General features: G+C 35.0%; 1 long non-coding RNA gene across 1 annotated transcript; it reads right to left on the bottom strand.

Moving 5' to 3' along the window:
• Window positions 1–329: 329 nt before the first annotated feature.
• LOC144316776 (uncharacterized) lies at window positions 330–16644 on the bottom strand. The gene is made up of 3 exons (XR_013382626.1): window positions 16293–16644; window positions 15103–15540; window positions 330–581 (listed from the first exon to the last, which is right to left on the bottom strand). It is a non-coding gene; the product is annotated as an uncharacterized LOC144316776 (long non-coding RNA).
• Between the last annotated feature and the right edge of the window lie 758 nt (window positions 16645–17402).

Here is a 17402-nt window from a genome sequence, read left to right as displayed (position 1 = left end):
TGTTGTTACATTTTATGAGTTTAAACAAATATATAATGACATTCATCCATCATTATAGTATCACACAAAGTATTTTCACTGCCCTAAAAATTCTGATCTATGCTTATACATCCTCACCCCTCCCTGGCTCCACCCCGCCCACTAAACCCTGGCAAGTACTGACCTTTGTACTATTTCTATAGTTTTGCCCTTTCCGGAATGTCATATAGTTGGAATTAATGCTAACAGTCTGGGTCCAAGTACCCAGAGGAGGTCCTCCAGGAACAGCCAAGAGGGTCCTTGGCTTCACACAGGATAAAAATCAAATGTGAGCCAGAAGGAGTTGAAAGCAGAGTTTACCAAAGATATAGAAAGAAAGGATATAACAGATGGAGTCAGTGTCCAGGAGACTCAGAAAGGAAAGGAGGAGTTCCATCTTTGTTCAAGGTCTGAGTTTTTTTGTTTGTTTGTTTTATTGAGAGTAGATGTCTGGTGTACATGTTCTCTCAGGCATCCAGGAACATGCTAGAACAAAGATGAATGTCCAGGTGTGATTCCTTGGAGGCAGGGGGTCTTGGCATCAGGATGCTGACTCCTGTGATCTGGAATGCACATATGATAATTTTGGCTCATTGGTCCTTCCTTAGATGTTATTTATTCCAAAGAATCACTAACTCCTTGTCACTTACAAGGAGAACATATGCTATTTGCATCACAAGATATGTATACAGTAGGATAGGGGTGCAGGTCCTAACAAGAATAGAAGTCGGAAAAGAAGCAAAGGGGAAAAAAGAAACTTTTTCTCTCATGGGATCCCTTCAGTGTCCCTGTTTCAGAATCCTTCAGTATGTAGCCTTTTCAGATTGGCTTCTTTCACTAGTAATATGCATTTATAGACTCATTTTTTTTTCACAAGGATGCCTTTTTCCAGCTGTATTTGTTTAAAAACTATCCTTTCTCCATTGAATTGCCTTCATTCCTTTGTTAAAGATCAGCTCACTATATTTGTGTAGGCCTGTATTTGGGCTCTATATTATGTTCCATTAATTAACCTGTCTATTCTTACCTCATTGAATTTTATTTTAATTCGAGGAGGTTATTTCTATAAAGTATCATTTTTATTATCAATTTCTAGAATAGTAATATTCTCACATCAATACATTCATAGAATGTATTTAATGTGAACATTTTGGATTTCTTCATCCAGAACTTAAATAAATGCATTGAGTAATTAAATCTTAAAATAAATTTTTATTGCACACGTCTTTATTTTAGACATTTAAGAATTAAGAATTGTGTTATTTGCAGTAAGTCCAAATAATGACAATTACAGCTTAGTTTGAGTTCTATAAGATAAATATCATGTCATTAAGCTCATACAGTTTGGCTGTCTATTTAGAAAAAGAACCAAGATGATTCTTACCTTGTAGTTACTTTTAAAATACATTTCGGATAGATTTAATATAACAAATGAACCCAGAAAATAGCTTTTAAAAAGTGTAGGAGAATATATATCTGATCTCAAGCTGGGGAAGGTCTTACTAAGTATTTTGCCAAAGGAAAGGTTGATAGATTTGGCTATATAAAAATGTAATTATCCAAAAGTAAAGAGAAAAAGATATCATAAACAACTGGAAAATGTTTGTCATATGTGTAAATCAAAGCTTTAGATTCTTATTCTATAAAAGTTTTAAGAAATCAATAATCAAAAGATAAACACTCTATTAGAAAAATAAAAGGCAGACCTAAGCAAGGAACATAAAAAGTACTAATGGCCAATAAACTTGTGGAAAAAATGTTTAATCACAAAGAAATGCACATTAAATCAATACAAATACCTTATTTTACTTTTCACATTGGAATTTTTTATTTTAATACTGAATGTTGGCACGAGTGCATAGAAGCAAGTTAATAAAAGGAGCTGATATTTATTGAGCATTTGCTTTGAGCCAGGAAATTTCACATATGTTTGGTAAGATTGTACATTAACTACCAGAAACCAAAAACCAAAACAAAAAACTTAGACAGTATAATTTAATTATCTTATCACCACATATTGCTTTATGAAGTCAACAATTTCTTTTTTTTTTTTTTTAAGTTTTAGATGTGTTTGCTGTTTTAAACCCTAGATTTAAGGTTTTTTTGATTAACACAGGAACATTATGAAATGAACTTTGGCCCCAAAGTTCATCAATTTAACTTTTACTTTGTTAAAATAATAACATGAAATTTAATTTCTACACTGCTATTTGTTTAGTTCCTCTTTTGGCAATGAAAAACTAATCATATATCTGTATTTCCCTAATGTTTACTGCCTTAGTCAAGATACTTTTGTGCTTTTTCCAATCTAAATAATTATACACTTTTGCAATTTCCCAAACTTGTACAGACTCTTCCTCCGTAAAGCAAATAAAACACTATGATATAACCATATAATCAAAATGGAGACAAGGTTGTTTAAGAGCATAATAGAAAGCTGTAACCTGAAACTTGCTAAATATTTTTCCAAGAGGAACAGGAAAATGTGCAACAAACAGAGAAGACACATTTACTGTAAATTCCACAAGGGGCTTATATTTTCTATCTTCAATGTTAGGACATTGCTAATCAGCCCAATGTGATTTTTAGAAGAAAGGTCATTTCTATCTGAGACCTTAAATATGCTTAGGTCATAGCCAACAGTATATTCAAAACTTAAATCATACCAAAAGGGTTTTATACTGATGGGAGCATTCTCGTACAGTGTTAAAATATCCTTCTATTAAGAAAAGCAAAAGAACAGTGCAATTATGACCTGGAATTTTATATATATCTTACCTTCTTCCACAGAAAATTGGAGGGGGGTACATTAAACTATGTATTGAGCACTGATAACAGGTGCAGTACTTTTCCAGGTGTTGGGAAACATCAGTAAAATCATAGACAAGGGATGCCTGGGTGGCTTAGTGGTTGATTGTCTGCCTCTGGCTCAGGGCGTGATCCCAGAGTCCCAGGATCAAGTCCCATATTGCGCTCCTTGCATGGAGCCTGCTTCTGTCTCTGCCTCTCTCTCCTGCCTCTCTCTGTGTCTCTCATGAATCAGTAAATAAAATCTTAAAAAAAAAAAAAAAACATAGGCAAAAATGTGTCCTGTTGACTTCAAATTATAGGAAAAGAATAAAGACTCTGTTTAGCAAATGATATAGCATGATAGAAGGTGATTAATAATGTGGAAGCAAGAAAAAAGAGGTAAGAAACAATAAAGGATGGGCTGGGAATGAAGGGAAATGTAAATGTAAGATAGTCAGGAGTCAAGAAGGTGATATAGTAGTGAATACTTTTAAAAAGTGAGGGAGTTAGCCATCAGATAGCTGGAGGAAGAACATTTCAGAAAGAAAAAACAGGCAATGCAGAAGCCCTAAGTAGTGTTCTAGGCATGCCTTAGGATCAGCATGGAAGGCAGTGTGGCTGGAGTAGGATGAATGAAGAGGAGACTATTAAGGAATAAGGTTAGAGAAGTAATGAGAGTGGGCAGGTGTAGAGCATGTGGGGCTTTGTAGGCTGCTCTAAATACTTCGGAAATTGCTTAATGGAGAGTCATTGGAGAGTTTTGAGTAGTATTAGTCTTCTACTAATATATTTTTTGAAGACAAATTTCATTCTGTGTTTCAAATAACTGTAGATGGGTGAGTGGGTAAGGTAGAAACAAGGAAACTGCAGTAATTCATGCAAAACGTAGTGGAGCATAGTGTCAACCACAGAAATATGGAAGAGATTCTATCTGTATATTTTAAGGTAAAACTAACATATTTTCTGGTGGATCGGGACCAAGGTATGAGAGGGAGAAGTGCTAAGGATAACCTGCTCTTTGTTCTGGAGAGAGACATAATTTTATCTTCCAAGTCTTCTAACTAAAAATCCTCAAAAAATACTGCTAAAAAAAAGTTAGTTTGTTATCCTAAGATGTGTAAAACTGTAAGATGTGCAAAACTGTTTTCCATTGATCAATTTTCCTCTCATTTACTTTACTTGGAAAAACAGCACTGCCATGCACTTTGTCATATACTTGTGTAGGTCTGAAACTTGAGTCTTTGTTAAGACCTCCATTTCTCTGAGAATATTACAACAAAGACACATGTTTTTCCTACTATTGGCATTCATGAAAGATTCTGACACCCGTATTGGAAACTTGAGTAAAACCAGCCTTAGGATGAAGCCATTTATTTGTGAGAAAGACAGGGTAGATAGATGCAAAGTAAGTGGACTTCATTGACAGTGTTGAACAGGTTTTCAGCATAATCTGAAGCAACACTTTGGTTCCTATATTGTTTGTGAATGTTAGTTAGACCCACAGCTAATATCATACTCAATGGTAACAAACTGAACACTTTCTTACTAAACCAGAATTAAGCAAGTATGCTCACTCTCACCACTTTTATTCAGCCTAATGCTGGAAGTCCTAGCCAGACGAATTTGGCAAGAAAAAGAGAAAAAAGGCATCCAAATAAAAAGAAAGATGTAAAATTGTCCCTTTTTGCTGATGATATTATCATCAGCATATATGTATATGGAAAATAATAAATATTCCACCAAAAACTGTTAGAACTAGTCAACAAATTCAGTAAAGTTGCAAGACACAAAATCAACATATAAATATTAGTCTTGTTTCTATACATGAACAACAAAGTATCTGAGAATAAATAAAGACAGTAATACTCTTTGAAATATCATCCAAAACAGTAAAATATTTAAGAATAAATTTACCTAGAAAGTGAAAAATCTCTACAATGAAAATTACAGGACTGATGAAATAAATTGAAGCAGATATAAATAAATGGAACAATATTCTATGTTCAAGGATCATAAGAGTTAGCATTGTCAAGATGTTTGTACTGCCCAAAGCCAGCTATGGATTCAATGCAGTGAAGCAGCAAAAGAGAATAAGAAATCAATCCATTTACAATGGCACCAAAAGCAATAAGATACCTAGGAATAAACCTAGTCAAAGAGGTAAAAGACCTGTACTCTGAAAACTATAAAACACTGATGAATGAAATTGAAGATGACACAAAGAAATGGAAAGACATTACATGCTCATGGACTGGAAGAACAAATGTTGTTAAAATGGCCATACTACCTAAAGCAATCTACACGTTTAATGTAATCTTTATCGAAATACCACCAGCATTTTTCACAGAGCTGGAAAAAAATCCAAAAATTGGTATAGAACCGCAAAACATCCCAAATAGCCAAAGCAACCTTGAAAAAGAGAAGCAAAGCTAGAGGCATCACAATTCCAGACTTCAAATTATATTACAAAGCCATAGTCACCAAAACAGTATAGTACTGGCATAAAAACAGACACATAGAGCAATGACTAGAATCAAGAGCCCAGAAATAAACTCATGCATATATGTATTTGATTAATATGTGACAAGGGAGCCAAGAATGCTCATTGAGGAAAAGATTGCCTCTTTAATAAGTAGTGTTTACTTATTAATTTTTTAAATCTTTAGAAACTGTATTTATTTATTCATGAGAGACACAGAGAGAGAGGCAGAGACATAGGCAGAGAGAGAAAAAGGCTCCCTGAGGGAAGCCTGATGGAGGACTCGATCCCAGGACCACAGGATCATGGCCTGAGCCAACGGCAGACACTCAACCACTGAGACACCCAGGCGTCCCATTAAGTAGTGTTTATTTAAAGCTGGTTTTCCCAACACCATTTGTGGAAAAGACAATTTCCCATGGGATATTCTTCCTTGTTGTTGTTGTTGTTGTTTTTTAAGATTCTATTTATTTATTCATGAGAGACACAGAAAGAGAGACAGAGACACAGGCAAAGGGAGAAGCAGTCTCCACGCAGGGAGCCCGATGTGGGACTCGATCCCTAGTCTTCAGGATCACACCCTGAACTGAAAGCAGGCGCTAAACCGCTGAACCACCCAAGGATCCCCTTTTCTTGCTTTGTTAAAGATTAATTGACCATATAGTTGTGGCTTATTGTGGGTTTTCTATTTTGTTCCATTGATCTATGTGTCTGAGATCAGGAAGTGTGATGCCTTTATCTTTGTTCTTTTTAAGGTTGTTTCAGCTATTCAGGGTTTATATGGATTTTAGGATTTTTTTTTGTATTTTTGTGAAAATGATACTGGAATTTTTATATAAAAATTATATATAATAGGGCAACCCAGGTGGCTCAGCAGTTTAGCGCTGCCTTCAGCCCAGGGTGTGATCCTGGAGACCCAGGATCGAGTCCCACATTGGGCTCCCTGCATGGAGCCTGCTTCTCCCTCTGCCTGTGTCTCTGCCTCTCTGCCTCTCTGTCTCTCTGTCTCTCTGTCTCTCTCTCTCTCTCCCGTCTCTCATGAATAAATACAATCTTTTAAAAAATTATATGTAATATATGATGTGTGAATATGTGTATACATACACATATACTACAAAAAAGAAAGAAGTCCTGTCATTTGTAGCACAATGGATGGACCCTGAGGACACTATGCTAAATGAAATAAGCAGATAAAAAAGGATAATTTATGGAATTTTAAAAAAATTGATCTCAGAGAAGCAGAGCATAAAGTGCTGGCTTATCAGGATCTATAGGGTGGGGAAAATGAGATGATATTGATCAAAGGGGACAAACTTTGAGTTATAAGATAAATTCTGAGGCTCTAACGTACAGCATAATGACTGTAGTTAACAATACCGTATTATAAACTTAAATGTTGCCGTGAGAGTAAAGCTTTAATGTTCTCACCATAACAACAACAATAACAAAATGGTAATTATGTGAGATGGAGGATGTATAATCTTATTGTGGTAAACAGTTCACAATAAATATGTGCATAAATATCACCCTGTAAACCTAAACTTGTATAACGGTATATGTTCATTTTATTTTCATAAGGCTGGAAAAAAATCCTCAAGCTTCTCAGAGAGTTCTCAGTAATAAGTAAACACACCTACTGTATACATACAAAGACAAAAGGAAGAAACCTTCTCTATTGATCTCTGTCAGTCTAGAAGGTTAGAAAATAAGAATAGAATTATTTGCCCCTGCCCCCCACAACACATACAAAATCAACTCTGCAATGTATTCAGTGACAGGTGTATCTCATTTACTGTACATACTCTGGGAAGGTGCACATTATATTTGAATCTATTGAAGTTTTTTTTTTTTTTTTTTTTTAGGGGGAAAGGAAATAGTGGCGGTAGGATTCCACATTCCCTTTCAGTAAGGGAAGGGTCAAATTTTAAGTTCTGAAAACTATAAAGTCCTGAAAACTATAAAGAAATGGTAGCTAAAAAAAAAAAAAAAAAGAAATGGTAGCTAATTTTAATAGCATGTTTCCAAATGCCAGCTATTGTTCTTCTTAACACATATTAACTTACTTAATCCTTAACACAACACCAAGAGTTAGGCATGTTTGTTATTCTTGGGCTACTAAGGCACAGCGAATAACAGCTGAGATAGTGCGAGATTTCACATCCAGAGTCCCCCTACATCAACTAACTCCTATATTGTTTGTCATCCATCATATTTCCTTCTGCCTCTCATTTTATAATCTGTCCTGAGACTATTATATCATTCTGTTTAAACTGTTTCTTATCAATCATTTATGAGAAACTGAACACAAGTTTTCATACTAAAGAAAAACTTCGTTTGCCAGATTTGCATTTGAACCTTTGATGCACGCAAAAGTATGTTCCAGAAAAGTCCTCTTAACACAAAATTAACCACAAGGATGAAGCTGAGGCTCACAGAGTTGGTCTAATAGTGACTGTTCACCATCTGGCTATTCTATCAATAGAGTACCACTAAAAATCCTCACAGGAAACAAACTGATATTTTTGTTCTGCCAAAAAAGGGGCACCTTAGAAACCAAAGAAATGGAATCACTGAGTGATGGAAAATTTTGAGTCTGTTTATCATTGGTATGAATATATGACTGTATAAAGCAATACTATTCTTTCATCTAGTTACTCCATGTTGGCTGTATCACTACTAAAATACCTATTAGTGACTAAAAATACCTGCAGAATAGATTCAAAAATAATGAGCGATACTGTATTGCCAGCTCCTGGTGTAGCCTAGAGTTAGTAGCAAGCACATATGCATTATTTGTGCCTTCCAAGCACCTCCCAACTATGGGAAATAGTAGCACGTTTCAGATTACAACTCTCTATTTATCTCTTAAACCACCCTGTCTCAATTTTGATGTTGTGATTATATCATGGTGTGGTATCTACCTTAAGTACATGGTTTCTGGCATTACTTGGAGAAACAGAAATGACTGTATAATTATTTGGTGTAGAAGACAAAAGCCCTCAAGGGAATTTTATGAATGAATTTAAAATTAAAGATGTGGAGAAATATGATTATCTCATCATAAAGAAGTTAGTTAACTTGTGGTTAAAGAGCAATGCGGAATAGCTCTATTAATACAGACAAAAAGGTTAGTGAAATCACAACACAAAAACTGACAGAGCAGGTGCAGTGCTGATACCGAGTCAGTACTAAACAGTGGGGACAATCAAACAGCCTCCTGTCTATACCCTGCGTAGGTCCAGGCTTTATCTCAGAGGCTGAGGCTGCTCTGCTGCAGGCTTGAATCCAGTTGCTAGATAAAGTTTGGGATCAAACAATTTGTGTGTGTGTGTGTGTGTGTGTGTGTGTGTGTAAAAGAGAAATATGAATGGTGACTTTATAGTAGCATATAATTCTAAATATACCCCAATTTCTTTTTTAATCATATAAAAGTTTTGATATTTGGAAAAGAAAAGAAGACAAAAGTAGGAACACAAATCTAGTCTTCCTTAAACCAGCTGCATACAGATGCCACAGATTTTTGAGGGAGAAATGAAGAGTCTATAGCTAAATAACTTGATTTGTTGCCACAAAAGCTATTCATTTGATTCCAGAATATTAGTTAAAGTTCTGGTGAAGGGCGATAATTTGAGGGAGCTATAGACTCTTTTGAACTCTGGGAAATAAGGTCTTCTGCAGCAGGCTTAATTCGCCTTTGACTGTTTTTTTTTTTTTTCTTCCTTCCTGAACCTTACTATTATTATTTTTGTCCCTCTAAAGGTGTAAAGCAAAGGGGATAAAGAAGAGGGTGCTTCCTTATAAGTGGAGAGCCTCTGTCCTCTGAGAACCAGTCCTCTAGAGAAAAATTCAAGAGGCCAATTCTCTGTTGCAAAAGAAAAAAAAATCCCATGTATCATATTTTTGCACTTAATGTATATAGTTCTTCCTAAATCCTGTGAAGCATGGATTCAAACTAATGGTATTACCCCAAAAGACTAAACATATACTTTGATAAATTTAGGACATTGTGTTACATTTCTTATCAAAGAAGAATTTGCTCTGGTATGCAAATTATAAAATGTAAGAATATATGGGTCTAGGCCAAAAATATTAATCCATAAAACTCAATAGCGTGCAATTTTCATAATTACAAGCTGTACTAAGCAGTATGGCAAGATTTAAGGTAGAGTTTTGATGGTTACTTTATGATAAATGCATGCCCTTCAGTCGTCTTTTAGAGAGCATAAATATCAGTTACTGCAGGGTAATTTTCTTTCAGCTTTATGTAGAGACAATACAATTGGACATTTTGCTTCTTGATATCATTTCAGAAAGAATTTAAGAAAATTATTTTCTTGCTGTAAAAGCCTACTATCTGTGATTTTTGTTAGACAATTCTGGGAATAAGTAAAGGTAGATTAGCATCTACAGAGGTGCCAGAAGGGACTGTCTGGGGATTTCTGAGTTTTGAGAGAGAGTGGACAAGAGCCTGAACCAAGGCTTTCATGGTGACTGCCATGTGGTGATAGTTTGAAATTAGAGAAATCTCTCTGAAGGGGAACTGTGTACCACAGAAATGGCAGGAGGCAAGCTTAGCATGGTACCCATCCTAGCACAAAATGCAGAGATACCTTCCTCTCCAAACTTTGCATAGAAATACAAATCTTTTTCATAATACAGTTTACCAATGATACCAACACACACTATATACATACATATATAATATGTGTTATATATATATATGTTATATATATAACATATATATATAATACTTCACCTAGACATCCCTCTTTAGGAATTTATCCAAGGGAATAAATTAGAGAAATATAGGCAGTAAGGAAGACAAAAATGCACGTTGTGATAGGTCCAACCCAGGACTGAAGTTCTTGGTTTCTCTTCCATCTTATAGAATCAGCATAGCTCTTGTCTACAGCCTGACCATTTCATTAATGTTATATAACTGTGCATGAGTGATGTCTGGTTATTTCTTCTTATAAATTGTGGAAGAGTAATAAGATCATTCCAGTGGCTTAGTAAGAAATTATATCCAGAACCCGGATGTTAAACATGGGTTTCTAAAGGCATTATAAAAGGTTATTATAAAAGATAATTATCCCAGAATTTTATCATCACCTGGTGGGAGGCTGAGATGTAGGAAAGTCACATTTAGGATTTCCTGTAACCTTGCAGATATTCAATCTTTCACTAATCACCTGGTGACAACTTTAAACTAATCACCACTGACCTAAGCTTCTCTCTCATGAGGACCTTGAGAAACAGAAGAATCCTAATTGATTACCCAAGCCTTTTTTTTTTTTTTAATTATTATTACAATGAATCTTTCTAGCTCTTGCAGATAATTATTACCTATAAAGGACTTATTTGTCAAAGTGTTTATTTTTTCCCAAGGGATATAAAAGCAGTCCTTTATGGTCGTACATTGGATATACATGAAAATGTTAAAAAAAAAAAACACTTAATATCAGTTTATCATTGTTTGAATATATAATAATTACAGTCATGACAGCTATGAAAACAGTGATGACAATAATAACAGTTAATATTTATTGAACATTTCATTTTGTGACCATGCAAAGATTCTCTTTTAAGGGTTTTACATACAATAACATTGAGTACTTATGGGAAATCTTTGAGGTTATATATAGCTATCTCTATTTTACAGTGGAGACCAACTGGATTTGATTCCATGTAACCTGATTTTAAAGCCAGGATTTCTCAGTGGTGCCTGGGTGGCTCAGTCAGATAAGCATCTGACTCCTGGTTTCAGCTCAAGTCATGATCTCAGGGTTCTGAGATTGAGCCCCATGTCATGCTTCATGCTGGACTGGGCATGGGGCCTGCTTAAGATTCTCTCTCCCTCTGCCCTCCCATACCCACAAAAAGAACAAAACAGGACTTAACGTTACTCCATTCATTATTAAAGGAGTTCACATTTTTTCACTTTCTTTCATACTTTATTTTATATAGAATATAATATAGACAGATTATAAAAATTAGTAATATAAAGCATATTATATATAATGTATATGTATGTATTGAATCATACACATATTGAAATTCAGGAGGTATTTATGGAAATGTTAACAGTGTTTATGATGGAAGATTTGTGGATTTTTTGGTTTTCATTGTGCATATCTTCCTGCATTATTTGCAATTTTAACGGGGAAATATATTATTTTTCTAAAAATATTCTGAAGGTTAAAATATATAATTATGTGGAAAATATTTGAAAAATACTGTTTAAAAATAGGTTTCCAAATTGGTATGCATTTATGATGACACTTTTGCACCCTTAAGCCTACACATACACCAACACACATACCCAGACTCACAGGTAAAATGTTCGAAGTACATCAAAATATTAGTTACAATTATCTTTAGGTGATGAAATTATGCAGTTTAAATATTCTTCTTGCTAAAATATGCTTTATTATTCTACTACAAATTAACATGCGTCATTTTGTAATAGGAATTGAAGCCAATAAAATTCAACCTTAAAGAAGAAAAAGAAAGGGGAAGAGATAAAACAGCAAGAGAAGTAGCATGGGAAGTGAAGTTGGAAGCTTCTAGAGTATGAAATCTAGTTCTGGCATCACTCTTTAATGGCTGCCATTCACCTACATAAACCTCAAATTCTTTATCTGCAAAGAAGTGTATAGTAATAACATTCACCTCGTAAAATTACATATAAACCGAATTGAATAGTTTACATGAAATATATTCATGGAAGTGAATTCAAATCCTACGAATGACTCTTCTGTTTAGTCTAAAGAAACAATATGATATGGAAAAAAGAGTTGTGATTCAAGGTAACATAGAAAAATTATAGTTCTTCCTAAACTAGAACTCTTTATCTGCTAATCTGACCAATATGTTCTTACCTACTAGCATTTTTTTTGGTGGTCTTCCCATTTTGTCTTAGACTTTTTCAACTTTGAGTATTGGTTTCAGAAAAATTGGCAAACTCAAGGTTTGCCCTTCTGACTCAATGAAACAGCATAATAGCAGCTTTTGTATTCCATGCCTGCTCTTGAATACAGAACTTGGAATTGAGACATCGACCTACACCCTGATGAATGCTCCAGACATGAGTTGGACCCTTGGGGTACAGCCAGCATGGTATTTTCTGCCTCACTCTTCTCAGACCGCATCCTTTCCCGAATTCCAGATCATTCCTTTTGGCCAGAAAGTCCAGCCTACTCATTACCAATTAATTTCTAAATATGAAGATTGTTTCTCCCACTAGACTACAGAGTGTTGAGAACACCTAGGGTTTTATGCCTAGAACACTGGATCTTTGCTTGTGCTCCCAGAGCAGAGACCTCACATGTGGTTTAAGGGAATGAGGACTCTAGGGATGACTACATAACAGATGGTTTTTCAAGCTCTATATAACTCCATGTTCTTTAAAGTATTTGGGCCAGTCAACCTTTGCAATTGTGTGTCTATTGAGAGGCTTTTATAAATCCTGAGTTTAAACAATGTTGCTGATCTCCAGAATGGGTAGCTTGAAAATACTGGCTTTCTCTTGTATCTTTTAGATATAATCAACTGACCAACTACCAAGCAAACGCTAAAACAAGTTTTATTTATCTGTTACTATCTGTTTGGTATCTTATTAGTCTGTCTCTACTGACCCATGTCATCACAATGGACATACAGCTCTCTTTGTGCTGTTTTGTTCCTACGTTAGAGCACTCTTTGTGATTGATTTTTAAATGTTCACTCTTTTTTCCCCCTCTCTGAGATTATATTCTTTGATCTCCGAGAGTAAATGCATTATCTAAAATGTGCTCCTGCTTCTTCCCACTCTAGGATTCAGAGGCCTCATTAGGCCTTTTATTCAATCCATCCTAACTAATAAATTCCCTTCAGTGTTAAATCTATTCTGGGGAAATAATTTACTGTGATTCATTTGTGCCACATGTATGCAGTGCCCAGCTTTGGATGAATAGAGAATAGTGACACAGTTTTGAGTAAAATTATATAATTGAGTTTGATGGATCAGTTTTAGCTCAATGTCATGTTTATGTTAAGTACTGAAAAATGTTTGTCATAGAAATGTTGAGGTAGAGTAGGAATAGCATTGGAAGAGTCATAATGTTGGCTCTGAGACATCAGTATTAGACTCCACTTCTAAAATGAGAATTATCATTTGTGGGTCAAATGAGATGATATGTTTGAAAACGTTTTCCCAAAAATAAAGGTTTCAGTACATGTAAGTTAATTTTAAACTTATTAGGCCTAAATGCAAATAACCACTGCAAAGATATTCTGGTATGTAAAATGAGTTGGGCTTTGGAGACCAAATATCATCATCATCATTACCATTGTTACCATCCCAATGTTAACAATAACAACTATAAATATTGAATGAGTATTACTATGTGCTATAAATGGTTTGTCATATTTAAAAAAAAATATCTCTAATCTCCTTGACTTGAAGGTGGGTATTATTCTCTCACTTTAACAGGTGAGGAAACAGGCTTAAAGAGGGTGGCTTGAGTAGCACCATACAGCCAGTGAATGACAGAGACTAAGATAATTTCAAAGTATACAGGTTTTCATCAGCAATCACAAGATAACTGGAATGATAATACAGATTACTTGTTTTTTTCTTACAAATGTAATGGTTTGCTCAAAACATAAGTAGATAAAAGGCAAGCAATTCCAGATCTACTCTTTGGAATTTTGCATCCACAATCTGTCTGCCCATTCTCTGAAGAATGACTCATCCTTCTGCCATGGTCTCAGCTTGGGTACATGGGATGCATGCACTACCAAATACAGGAATCAGCCAGCTGGACTTGAAGGGACCAACTATGCTTAAAGATGCAAGTTACCCAAGAATTAACTTCTCCATCGTCTTACAGGTTATTTTTAATAATTGAGTTAGATTGAAGTTGTGTTTTATCATTTGACCTCTTAGCCTATCAACATAACAGGACTCCTTTAATATTTTAGCCTTCCACATCGGGTTTTGCTAAGGCCAATATTGGCAACTGTACCTGGTATAGATTTATGTAAACATTCTGCCATTTATGGGATAATTATTGTGGAAAATTGCCTTCAGAATGTCCAGAACAATCCCCATAGCTTTCTATCACCACTATTGCAGGAAAAAGGTAATCTTCCTGAATTTCATTCCTGACTGTAATTCCTGAGAAACATTAATCTCTCTACCTTCAAGGTTCACATGTATAAAATGTAGGTAATATTGTTGCACAGAATCTTTCTTTAAATGAGATAATATATGCAGACTACTAACAGAATTCTTTATAACTACACACCTGCTCATTAAATTATAATTTCCTTCCTATTTTCATCTACTTAGGATGAATCAATCTTTGGAGAAGATATGGGCAATAAAAGACTATCAGATTGTATATATGCATGATTTTTTTAAGTACAGTAATTTTAAGTGTATAACACATCAATCTCATATGACCATTTTTCTTTAAGTTTAATATGAAGTGAGTTTATACATAACAAAATGTCCCTAAGAATGAAGGCTTATTAAAAGTAGGTCTTGCCTGAGCCCTCTCTTGAGGTTTGAGACTCTAACATAGCTTCACTTTATCCCTTTTAACTACATCCACTTAATTTCTCTATTAAGTAGTTCTGCTCCATTTGACCCAGGGACTCTTAACCCTTATTTCAATTCTTTCCACTTTAAGTGTAGAATAATAATAACACCTCTCTTACCCCTCAGAGGGTTGTTTTGAGGAGGAAAATGAGAATGAATGAAGTAAAAGAACATTAGCAAGCTGAAAATGTTGAAATAAGTATGTTAGGATTATTCTGTTAGGAGCTACCTTAAGTGGATAGTTTCTTTACTCAGAGATTCCAGGGTCTAAAAAGCTGAGGCAAATATTGGTATATACATCACACAAATCTATGTTTGCTGCTTTTCCTGGGCACATTGTTAGAATACTCTTCTAGGTCTCACTTAATTGTGATGAAGGGATGAAGTCATAGTCAGAAGAGTATGAGCATGATGAGTATGATGTATTTGACTCCTAAACTTGGCCCATGAAAACTTCCCAGGTAGACTCCTCTATGGTTTGTTTGGGTGTTGTTGTCATAGTTGCTCTTGTTGTTGTTGTTGTTGTTGTTGTTGTTGTTTTAGGGGCTGTTTTTTTTTTTTTTTGTGGCTGTTCTTTCTTCAAAATGCTGAATGGAGACAATCTCCAAGGTGATTCTGGACACTCTTTGTTCAATGCAACAGAGTCTCTGCATGGGTCCATGAATAACTACAAGGAGGATAGATGCATCATTGACATATGAGGAAAAAATTAACTTCTACTGCATGTAAATCCTTCCACACATTTGACTCAGTTTGTTAGTACAGCCAGAATAGGTCTAACCAAGCTTAAAATCTACTCTAATCACGTCGAGAATAACCCACTTCCGTATATTTTGATTCACTTAAGTCCTTCTAATGAACACTTGAAAATTTAAACATTTGCTACAATCAAAATAGGACATATACTGCCAACAACAAAGCCACACAAATATTTTTCAGTATTCCTGAATGGAATGTGTAGATCTGAATACTTGCTAGAATGCTAATTAAGTTTTACAATGTTGTCATGATGGTGATTTTTCATATTTTATGTAAAGTATCATTATGTTACCCGGCTTATAGTGAGTATTCATTAAATAGTAGCTTAATATGAATGGAAATCATTGAGTTTTTCAACCTTTCAAAGGATATACTGATAATAATAAATTATCACTAATAAAAATTACTGTGTACTTGGCATATTCTTCGAACTTTACATGCATTTTCTCATTTAATTCACATAAAAAACTCAGGGTAAATACTATTGTCACTCCCATTTTACAGACAAGGTAACAGAGTAGCTACGAGGCTAAACAACTTGCCCAAGGTCACATACAATATTTGTGAGGATTAACTAGTTTATTCTGCGGTATACAAACACAAATTTCAGGGGATTGATGAAACAAGTTTCATCCTAATACTGCAGATTAGTAAACTTACAGGGAAGAATCCATGCTGTCTGTTGTTGCTCAAGGATCCAATCTGACCAAAGCCTCAGTTGGACAATAGCTTCCCCTCTTACTTTGACAAGAGGAAACAGACATGACTCATCAGGCACTGGATTCTAAAGCTTCTTCCCAGAAGTGACATATGTTGCTCTTTTCACATTTCGGATTACAACATATCACAGGGTCATACCAACTTTTAAAGAGGTGTGATCCTACCATATAACTGAAAGGAACAGACATGAATTATTATGAATGACCTTAATATCTAAAGGTTACAGCTAGTAAGCAGTAGAGGCAAGGATGCAAACTCAGGCAGTCTGGCTGCAAAGTTAGGACTTGTAACCACTAAGCAGAGGCATTGGATGCAGTGAAATGAGATTCAAGCAAGGACTCAGTAGGTATTCACCTCTCAAGAGGAACCTGGTTATTTCTTTGTGACTAGGTACCATGGACAGATGACCTCAACTCATATAGTTTCATCATTTGCCTATATACCTTGAGGAGTTAGGGCCAGTAGCATCCAAGGCCCCTTTCTGCTACTGTGAAACATCTAAGAATACAGCTATAAAACTGAGCCTCTTTCAGCGGTTTAGCACCGCCTTCAGCCCAGGGCCAGATACTAGAGTCCCAGAATCAAGTCCCACGTGGGGCTCCTGCATGGAGCATGCTTCTCCCTCTGCCTGTGTCTCTGCCTCTCTCTCTCTCTCTGTCTGTGTCTTTCATGAGTAAATAAATAAAATATAAAATAAAATAAAATAAAATAAAATAAAATAAAATAAAATAAAATAAAATAAAATAAAATAAAATAAAATAAAATAAAATAAAAACTGAGCCTCTTTTCCAGGAATCCTTTCGCTGTTGTCTATGTAGAATGCTTATCCCTGAATCTTACTATAACAACCTGGTTCTAATCCATATCCTTCCTTCACTTAGCTAAATGATAAGATCACCTTGCTTTTGCACAATGCATTGCAAATAATAATGCTTTTTTTTTTTTTTTCACAATCCCATTTCCTACCATATCCACAAGTTTTGAAGGTGCCAGGGAAAGTAATTTAGAGGGTATCAGAAAGTAACTTTTCTTCAATTTCCTCAGTGTCCC

Source organism: Canis aureus, chromosome 7 (assembly GCF_053574225.1).
Source record: "Canis aureus isolate CA01 chromosome 7, VMU_Caureus_v.1.0, whole genome shotgun sequence".
Lineage (NCBI taxonomy): Eukaryota > Metazoa > Chordata > Mammalia > Carnivora > Canidae > Canis > Canis aureus.
This window is presented reverse-complemented; position numbering and strand designations above follow the sequence as displayed.